The sequence below is a fragment of the Monopterus albus genome, unplaced genomic scaffold (assembly GCF_001952655.1).
Source record: "Monopterus albus unplaced genomic scaffold, M_albus_1.0 scaffold3.1, whole genome shotgun sequence".
Lineage (NCBI taxonomy): Eukaryota > Metazoa > Chordata > Actinopteri > Synbranchiformes > Synbranchidae > Monopterus > Monopterus albus.
This window is the reverse complement of record NW_018127883.1, coordinates 3,272,680-3,283,654: the sequence shown is the minus strand read 5'-3', so window position 1 is coordinate 3,283,654 and position 10,975 is coordinate 3,272,680. Positions and strand designations below refer to the sequence as shown.

The window sequence follows — 10,975 nt, the reverse complement described above, 5'->3', positions numbered from 1 at the left end:
TATGATCACAGATCCCACAGGCCATAGTGAAAACTGCCCAGCATAACTTCACATGCCAGATAGGCATGAATGGATAGATGTGTGTATTTGCATGTGTTAGTGTATCCATGGTTAGTTGAGACCTGTGAATCTGCTTTTGTTTTTTGGATGAGTCAAATGTGTGCAAGTCCCCAAATCTTCCACCAGTTTTGTTATCCCCATGAAATCAAGCATCCATTTTCATGAGGGTGCTTGCTCAGAGCTGTAGAGGGACCTGAAACCAAAAATACTTGGAATAAGTTTTTTGCTGATACTGTCACCTCAGACTTTTAACTGCGGATCCTTGGTAAAGGAAACTGCCTGGGCATGACTGCTCATATAATTTGATCTGCGTTTGTATGCCATGAACAGCAGCGCATTCAGCTAAAAAACCTCCTGGTAGTGAATTTAATCAGGAGGCTGGTGGCCAGATCTGGCGCAATGAAACTCCCAGTTAAGGATGTCTTCAGCTTCAAATGTTCTGCAGGCTGATGTTTGGGGACACAGGGTTCAGGAAGGCCAACACTCATAGTTGCCCCACTGAGAGAGTTGCTCAGAGTTGTAATCATGCATGTTGTAAAGAGCCGTGTGAGGTTTTGAGAGACAAATCTGGGAGTGCCTTTGATTACAGGTAACCAAAATCAGAATCTGCCCACTGGGCTTAAAAGGACTCAAACATAAAACTGAAGCGTTAATGCATGATGAAGATACATAGCTGAAACATCTCTGCATTTTTCCCCACTGGTCTGATGTTTAACAATTTGAACTAAACCCTTTTTTATGTGTTTTGCATTTTTACCTTCTGTGCACGTTCACTCCCCTTTTTTGTCTTTAGTTGTATGCATGGGGAAATTTTTAGCTGATGGAACACTGTGACCGCTCAGACTCAGGCCCAGATATTCAGAAAGCTCAGCAGTGGCAAGGTGGAGGAGTTTATGCTGGAAAGGACACCACAGTGCATTAGGACACCACTGCTTCTTCAAAATAAAAGTTGAAGCAGTGCAGACATGATCAAGAGATCTCCCTAAGAAGGTATTCATGTCAGCTGAGAGGAGGAAGCAACAACTAGAGCAAGGTGATTATACTAGACAGTGTTTCATTGTATCAGAGTTGTTCAGATTGGGGTCAATTTGTAAACGAACATCTTATTGACAGGATTCTGAGATCTTTATTTGAATTTGTAACTGACACTGTACTGTAGTACAGTACCTAGCACTCTTTAATACTGTTTAACCCAGGTCTGAAGAGTGAAGAGATAAGGTGTGCAAACTGCAAATGTGGTGCTAATACAGTGTGGTACCACCACTTAAAGAACATGTAATGAGTTGAGGGATGATGTAAGCTGATAAAACAGTGGGTGACACAGACATGCAAGCAGATAGAAAGAGCTAGAAAGGAGTCAGATACCGTTGATGTATTTTAAGGCTGCAGTCTCCTCTCTGTGACCCTAACATCAGAAGATGGATGCTGAGAGGTGAAGAGAGAGTCAGCCAAAGCTCCAGACCAACTGCTGTGATCTTATACACAAAGTTCCCCAAACTCTATTAAATATGTCACGCTGCTGCTCTCTCTTTACTTCCATCTATTGTTGGTGTCTATTGTTTTCTCTCTCTCCCCTCACTTGTACAATGTGATGGCAAGGTCTGGAAAGGCGGTGAACAGAATTGTGCTGCGTGTGTGTGTGTATGTGTGAGGGCGGAGAAGTGTAAATGAGGAAGGTGAGGTAGCAGATGCCACGTCCCGCCAGAGGCTCACTTTGAGCAGCGAGTGAAATCTGGGCGCGACAAAACTGCTGCAAACCAACACGGCGGGAGGCCCTTGTCCAATCACGGCCCGGAATAAAAGGGCCGGGGCGCCACGCGGGCTGCAGTCGCTCAGGAGAGGTGGGGGCCATAATGAACCTTCAAGCGCTGCCAGCGAGCACACATGCACTTGAGCACAGCATCCTTCTTCTACCTGGCAATAACAGTATCTAACCACTGTCACCACACCAACCTCTACAGCAAATATGTGTGTGAAGACATGCTTGAAGTATCCTTGTTTCGTGATGTGTGTTGACTTGTTTGTTACCGTGCAATTAGATGAGTCTGTGTGCATGCCTTTGTGCAAATGTTAAGTGTTGATACCTTTGGGCTACACCTGTGTCTGCGAAGTTTGATGTGTCTCTGTGTGACAGCAGTGGGGCAGTGCCAGGTATGAGGCTCGCTGTGTGTTTTTGTGTTTGCATGTGTGTTTGTGTGCGCGTGTGCTTGTCTGGTCGGCAGCCATGTTGTTGGGTAGCAGATGGCACCATGGTTGGCAGGGGAGGGGCTGCTTAGCACAACTAATCAGACAGTTACGGATAGGGCAGCTGGGAGGGCCGTCGGCCAGCCGCGTGTGCGTGCGTGTGTGTGTGTACCACTGAGTGTCATGATGTTGACAGTGGTGGGCCTGTTGGCCCGGTGACGAGACCTTGCCGCGTTCTTCTTTCCTCGCTGTTGGACTGCCCTATCTGCCATCCTGCCTTCTCACCTCTCTTCTGCACTCTTGCTGTTTGTTGAGACCTGCTTGGTCTTTTATCTAAGTTTCTTTCACTCCCCATCTCACTTTCTTATTCTCTTACTCTCTGGTGCCTCTTTTCTTTATCTGGTCTTTAATTTGTAAGTCATTTGTACTCACTTTTTTTTATGTGTTAGTAATTAAAACAGAATGTGTAGTTTGGTCAAACTGGGTACTAATAAATGGAAATGCAACCGTCTTATTGTAGTTTAGTAAAATGCACCACAAAACCTTAAAGAAGCAGGAACGTTTCATTTATCCAAACCTTAAATCTGTTCAGTTTTGTACTCGGCATTGCCCCCTGATCAGGGATTGTTCACTGCTGCTCAGCTTTTTTGGAACAGCTTTCTTCTCTGTGATAGTCACCTCACCTCTTCACCTTTTTCTCTTATCTTTTTCATAGTTTTTTTTAATACTACTCACTCATGCAAGCCTGGTAGTACAGGTAGATGACTGCTAGTAGACGTGTCTATCTCTCCACAGCTCCATCAAACCATCCATTATCTTCATTTCTTGCAGAGGGTAATTGATACCAGGAGTACTACTAAGCACACATTGCTAGCTCTCACTCTGTAATTTCATTAACTTATTTGTGCCTCAAATGTAGATGTTATAAATTCAGCAATGGAAAATCAGACACTATTAGTACCAGGATTATTAAGCAGAACTATAATCTGTCCATCCTTCGGGGCTGGGAATGGATACAATAGACAGATCGCGGACTGGGAGACCTCAGGGAAGATGGAGGCAAATCTGTCGGCTACAACTGTTATCACCCCGGCCAAGTGTGCCCTGGGACACTGGCCTACATAAACACACTACTGTTGGAGGACAGAGAACGAAGCACCAGTCGTCTGCCATTCATCTACTATACACTTTTCACCTCAGTTTGTGCTCATCCTTTCTTACCTTCCCTCTAATGCAGTAATACATTAAAACAACCACTTTAAACTTTGTATGACTGACTTTTTATGGAATGGCTTGAGACATTCTGAAGATATTTTTTACAAATTCCTGTTTAAATTATGAGATGTTTGCTAAAGTGGAGTAGTGAGGAGTTTTCTACATTTTATTGATTTGTACTTAATGTTACTGTGTTGGTGGATCTTGTGCATCATGAATGAATTTGTGTTGTGTACAACACTTGTGTGTGTCATCTGGGCAACTTTGTGCCTTCACGCACCCCTGCTGTGAGGGTGACTCTACACGGTGCCCACTGCCCAGCAGGCACAGCTTTTATCCAACATGACAGAACCTCTCTGCTCTTCTTGTCCCCTCACATACCTGACTGATCTACCCTTTTACATGTTCTTCCTCTTCATATTTATCATTCATATAGCTGCTTTGTTCTTTTTTCCCTCTTGCCTCCAATTCATCCTTGTCTTTGTCTCTGTTACCATTTGTGAACACAGAAGTGCCAAGCAGTGCCACATAGGTAGTAGATTATGCAGACTGTGTCAGGAGCCAGAGAAACAAGGGAAAGACTAGAGAAAGGTATAATCTCAGTGGAGATCTTCTGGGAGATACAAGAGGAGGAATATTGTAAGGGAAGAGAGCAGCAATGTGTTAAGGGAGAGTGTTGTATAAGGGAAGCAGTGGAAGGGAGGGTGCTCCCTCAAACACACTTGGCACTGGAGGTGAGATGTCTTCTGCTATGGATGTATTGCCTTTGTTAAAAGCAGTTATAGCTGTTTCACTTTTGGTTATGACAGACACGTAGTTTTGCATGGCTGACATATACTTTACATGTATCCACGTGTTATACATTGAAATACAGTAAGTTTGTTTTCCAGTGAAATGATTAACATAAGCAGTGGTAAAAAGAGTGTAGTTCACATACTGTAGGTTGTGGTTTGCTATAGCCTTTACACTTTTTAAAAAATGTCAAATGATCTGTTGCTGTGTTGTTAATTAAAGCTTTTAATATTCATGCTCATTAAAAGGATCTGTTGCTATGTTGTTAATTAAAGCTTTTAATATTCATGCTCATTGTGAAATATACCAAAGCTATATTTTTGCATATTTTAGCGTAAATAAAAAGGTAGATTTGGATGAGAGTGAAAAAGTAGAGGCAATATGGAAGTTGTGTGGAGAAGAGGGTTAAAGAGTGCATATATGATAGTGGGCACAAGCCCCCCTGCAGTGCCATCTCCAACCCTAGTCTCCCCCCACCGAGTTTAAATAAAGCTGTTTGTTTCCACCTCAGTGACCACCTCTCTCTCACGAGGCATCTGCTCTAATGAACCAGAAGTACAGAGAGGAGAGAAGTTTGCAGAGAGTGTGGGAGAAATGAAAAGAGGTGAGAAAGTAAGAAGAAAATAGACGAGTTTACCGAAGATTGGGTGGGTTTGGAAAATGAGGTGGCGTATGCTCCTTCCTGCCAGTTGCCCCCAAGCTTATAACTGGGTGGAAGCAAAGGCAGGAGGGTAAGAGGCACTTGGAACAACATCAGATATGTCTCTGTTGTCAAGTGAATTCCAGTACAGGTGGATTGTGCTCATGCCGGGAGAGAACACCCCATGTGGTACAAACCTTCACTTTGCACACCTTTGTCTTCATCTCAGTGCTGTTTTTCAACAAATCTGCAACTTTTTGTCATTTCTTTTTTTGGGGGGGGGGGACAATTGATGTGTGTGGCATGCAGGTTATATCAGTTGGAAATAAACACTTTTTTAACTTTTATGTTAATGTTTGTTACATACTTATCTAATAACATTCTTATCTTGTAACGTATTACAGACGGCAAATGTCTAATGAGAAGTAACTTGAAGCTGAAATAATTAATTTTAGGCAATCATTTACAGTCTAAGCTGAAATTGATTTGACCCTCAGTCTTACCACATATGCTACCCACAACTATTTCTGTAGGGCACAGACTTGACTCTGACGACGAGTCCTGGGCTTCTGGATTAGGTCAGTATGAGGGCATATTATACGTATGCTGTGTGTTTATTTTTAAAAGTCACAGATGCCTGCGCTGCCAGCCCGCTCCTCTTGTGTTAAGACCACCAGTCATCTGCGCCAATTAGGACTTTTAAACTTCTCTCGCTCTGTTTTGTGAGCAGATAGATGATGACAGAGGCCAATCAGCAGCTAATTACTCCAATCTAGAGCTGGGTTTTCCTCTGAGGGAATGTGTGCTGTAACAGCAAATGTTTGTTTCTTTGAGGATCATGTGTATTTGTAGTTCTGTGTGTGAGAGCACTTATATGCATGCATTTATTCTTACTGTACGGGTGGGAGACACCTTTACATCTACTGCATATCTCAGTTAGATGTATTGACTGCACTTGTGCACATATGTGTTGCGGGGCATATATAGTTTGTTTGGTAATTTAATAGTTTCAATTTTCTCTCTCTCGAGCATGATTGGCTCGCCACTGACCTCGGTGGCAGTGGGGGGGCCTTAGCGGTCCTTGAAGAAGAAAAGAGGCTTGGGCCACCCGCTGTAAACAAAGTTGACTTGCCGACAGATGGATTGAATGACAGAGAGGCTAACTGAGCCAGGAACGGGCCTGGCAGCATCGCAGTGAGCGGAGAGAGAGAAAGAGAGCGAGGGGGGGCGATGAAGGGAGAAGAGGTGGCCAACAGGAGAGGAGGTGTGAACAGGTGCAGGGCCGCTGAAGGAAGAATCAGCAGATGGAGAGAGACACAGCCAGTTTAGTTACAGGAAAAAAGGGTGGGAGGGAAAAGAGGACGGAGGGATGGAAGCAGCAGAGAAAAGGATCGGAGCAGAGATGAGAACGCTTTGGACCGATAGATGAACAGACAGAAATAAGGGCTGGGCACAGAGTAAATTAGCAGTGAGACTGCATCAGGTCACCTCTGTGTTTGATGAGTTGGTTTCATAAAGTAGAACAATGAGATGAAAGATGGGGGGTGTCACAAGAAAAAAGGGGGAGCAGAGTGATTGACCTCATCACCATGAGGTTTTATAAAAATGCGCTAAAACACTTTGAAGTGTGTGAAAGAAAATTGTGTGACACTGCTACACAAAACAATTCAGATGATTATTGTACGCTGCATCACCGATATGCAGCACTGCAAATGTTCAATATGTCACTTCATTTTCTCTGCGGTGCACTCATCCACTGTTGGCATTATCAGTTAGACAGGCCTGCACAAGGCCTCTGCCTCACGTCTCTGTCACACACATAAACAAGCATACTGTGCTCACACAGAAGCACAAATCATCTTTGTAGTTTTGCATATCAAACTGTTGAATATTAATGTAGACTGATTGATGCAGTCTATCATAAATAGCTCTGGAACCACTGGAATTCCTCCAAAAAAATGAATCATCACAAGTGTCACCATTTTGAGCTGCTGAGACAAGCAAATAGTTAACAGTTGTAGTTTTATAGTACACTGTCAGTTCGTTTCAGTAAAATCCTGTCAACATCAAGTCTCACCAAATAATTGTTTGAGCTTTGGATGTGATAGTTTAAAGAACTGAATGAAATATATTTGGCTGTTTAAAATTAGATATTGTATGAATTTATTTTAAATTATCTATGAATACGGTTCAAAGGATTTTTTTTAAGGTTAACTAATTATTAATGAATTAGATTTCAATTACACACAGTGTAAGATATGGCAGGTAATATCTGTAATTGTTCGATTATAATTGTTTCTTTGAAAACATAAACCATTTAGGTAATATTGAAAATGAACAGACAGTTGTGCTTTTTTGGCCTCCTATCATGTATAAGCATTGCTGTTAGTATAGGCGGTCCTCTGTCATAGAAATGGTATGCTTTGTCTTCCTCTTGTTTCTCCTCCTCAGCTCTCTTCAGCGATCATCAGCCTTGCAACAGTCAGTTGACAACAAAGCTTGTGTGTTTGCAGGTTTGTGCTATAAGCTGTGTTCACAATCTGTTCACCTGGTATTTTGCAGCACACTAACATCACAGAGTGTAAATATGATTATAGGTTGATTTGGAAAATTATTCAATTTAGTTTTCCATAACTTTATACATATTTTAATATCTATTATTTGCCTTTACTCCTTTACCTTGGTTTTAGCAACTAAAATGCTTCCAAAAGTAACCCACGTTTGAAGAGGGCTTTATCGACCATGTTGATGTTTCTCAGTTATTTGAAATTACACCACAATACAGTCGTATTTTGTGTATTTTACAGGTACACACACACAGACACACACACACAAATGACCTCAGTATGTGGATCTGTGTTTCTGAGTGATTTAGTGTTTACTGGGAGAGAATATAGCCTTTTTTTTTTATTTTATTTTATAATTTAGTCCAAACAGCGGTCAGTGGTGTCTGGCGTTGGCGAATCTCTTCAGTTCCTCCAAGTCCACCGTCTGACTCCATTTTGAGCTTGTTCTCTGATAAGCCGAGGCATTTGGTGGTTCTGGCTTGGGATGCCGGCTGCACCACGGGGTGCTGCAAACTCCGCGCTTGGTCAGGCCCTGGCACCCCACATCTAATGGGCAACAGCTTGAATAGTGCCCACTTAGGCAGGCAGTGTGGACTGGGCCCCCTCTTCTTCTTCGCCACTCCAGCCAGCTAGTCGGCCAGCGACCGCCTCTGCCACCTCCCACTTGCCCAGCAGCCACTGTACCTGGCTGCAGCCCCAGAGCCATTCCAGCCTACCTTAGGCCCCTGGCCCATGCAGCTCTTGCCATACTTATCAAGCTGTCCTACAGTGCATCAGTCCAGGCATATACAAACAGGCCCAGCTATTCGCTAACTGAACATCGTCTGTTGCCTCCTAGGCCCAAACAAGAGTTCCTGCCACAGACAGCATCCCAGAGCCCATTCACCAATTAGCTGGAAGGCAGATTATTGTCCAGTGAGAATTCTCCAACTCCAGCCCCACATATTCGGCCTCTGCTCTACCCATCGCTCTTAACGCTTGCTCCAGGGCTTGGCTCTCCACTGACTCTCTCCTTTGCTTTCTGTTTTTTATGCTTTAATTTGACAGTGCTCATCAGCAGCCATTTTGTGAGAGCATTTTGCAAGTAAACATGTTTCAATTGGTTGGGATACAAAATGGCGTAGGGCAGTGGTCACCAACTAAAATTCCAGGAGGTCCAATCACTCACTGTCGTCCAAGCTGAGGTCCTAACAATATATATATATATTTTTTCCCCAGTGCTTTCAACAAAGTTATTTTCTTTGGCTGTGCATACACATTTAAGGCTCTAAAATGAGAAAAAGTCTTGATTAAAAAAAAAAAAATCTCACTCTCTCTCCAAAAATACATTTCTCTTCAGTCCTCTGAGACACATTCTTCCATTTTAGCAGTGCATGGTCTCAAAAAGACAGTTGTAAAGTGCACATTTTCAGTAAATCTGAGTATTAACAGAGAAAATTATTAACATTTTCTGAGTAAATAATATTAAAACAACAGTTTGCAAGTCCAAAATAACTTAGAATGAATATTACAAAGAATATTCTTAATCCAAAGCTTACTGAGTATTTAAATTGTGTATCTGATTTTACTTTCAGCTTTTTGTCATCTTAAAAATATTGCTGTCATTTCTCCGAGTGACACACAAAAGATCTCATCAGAATAAGGCGTATGATTATTCTGATGTGAAACACGTTGCGGTTTGGACAGAAACATCATTGGGTTCAGATCCAGACCAGACTCCGCCACTTGGTGACCACTGGCATAAGAACCACATAACTTATCCTGACTTGCCAGCTTTAACTTGATCCTCGACGAGTCTTTACAGGCCCTTGTCGTGAACTCAGTCATATGAACTCAGGCCCGACTTACTGGACCAAAACCTAAAATCAGCAACACTTCTCAAGGTTTCCCCACTCCCACCCAACAATGCAGGCCCTGAGTCTGTTCTGTTGTGTTGTCTACAACTTTATTAGGTTGTACTGTACTTGTAAAATGTTGGTTCAGTAGATCAGCAAGACCAAACAGATGCCAAATGTGTAGCACTTTGTCTTTTTGCTTTTCCCCCCCCCCCCCCCCACCCCCCCGCCGCTTGCACACAAACACATACACAAATACACACGGCCCCCTGGAACCTCTTGCAGGACCAAATGGCTGGCAGCGCCTGCCCGCCATCTCCCGCTGAGCCCTGGTGTGCGCTTTGGTGGCTCAGGCTGCTGTTCAAGCCCAGCGGGGGTTCATTCACTCACACACTCATACGCATACAGACACACACAGTCTCCTTGTGTCCCCTGCACACCCGCCACCCGCTTTCACACCCCAGACAGCAGGACAGCAGGAGAACACACACACACACACACACGAAGGAACAGACAGACGCGGTCACTTTAGAGATGCAGGCCAAGCGCTGTAGGGGAGAAAAGTTTTCACTTAAACTGGAGAATTCTCTCTTCATTAGCGCCTTTGGACTTCAGGAAGAGTTCTGTTTATTTGTTCGTTTTTTCCTGTCTGTATAGTTTTTCTTTTCTTTTTTCTTTGTCTGTTCCTCAGTTGTTTGGATATGTTTGGACTTAGTTGAGTTGGAAAGTTTGGTTCAAACTGGAGTAAAATGCAGTATCGTTCAAAGAGCCTTAGTTTGCGTCTTACCTGCTCATGTGTTGATACTGAGAGAGATGAAAGTGAAGTGACTTGATTGCTACTAAATATGTCAGTATTCCAGTGGCGCTAAGAGCAGTGTGTACTATGAACTCCGATGGTTATTAACATGTAGACCTTGTGTGAGTTCAGTCCTCTGGAGAAAAGAACAAACAATTGAGTGACTGCTACAGTTCTTGATGATAACAGTGTGTTTTTGACATTAGTGTACCTGGAAACAATTAAATAGATAGAACTTGTACAGGAAATGTACACGATGACAAACGGCACACATCACAGAGGTGACCACTCTTTTTTTAACATTGCAGCAGAGTGCAAGTCTTGTTCATAACGTCATTTTGACTTTATCAAATCAGAGTGTAACGCTTTTATTCTTGATCAGTCTGCAGTGAGCTATGTGTGTATGTGTGTGTTTTGACAGTTGCAATATCATTCAGAGGTTTTCAGACTGAAAGTGGCCTGACACGTTTACCCCTCTGCCTTCATCTTTTCTGTCATTCTACTTTCTTGCTCTTGAAAACTAACATTAATGGGTCTGACCTGAGAGTGTTTTCATTGTGATAACCTGTGAAATTAGAAACCATTTAAAGGCAAACTAAAAGCAGTCCTACCACCAAAACACAAGGCGGGGCCCTGTTGATTGACATGTCTGTTAATCTGCTGACTAACAGCTAATCTAAGTGATGTTAGCACTGTAAGCAGTTAGCAGTCGTCTGAAGCACAGAATAACATTTATTGACTGGATGAAAACTGATTTTACAAGCAATGAAAAACACTACCCTTTAGTAAAGTGTCACTGTTTGTATTTAGTGCATTTTTAAACAAAATATCAGTATTAATAGAAAACATGGATAAAAACATCACTTCATTTCATGGACAATTAGTG

General features: G+C 42.7%; 1 protein-coding gene across 5 annotated transcripts in view; it reads left to right on the top strand.

Annotated features, from left to right (window-relative positions):
- Positions 1-10,975, top strand: part of sdccag8 (SHH signaling and ciliogenesis regulator sdccag8) — a 41,451-nt gene that overhangs the window by 9,483 nt on the left and 20,993 nt on the right. The gene's annotated exons all lie outside the window — the stretch shown is intronic.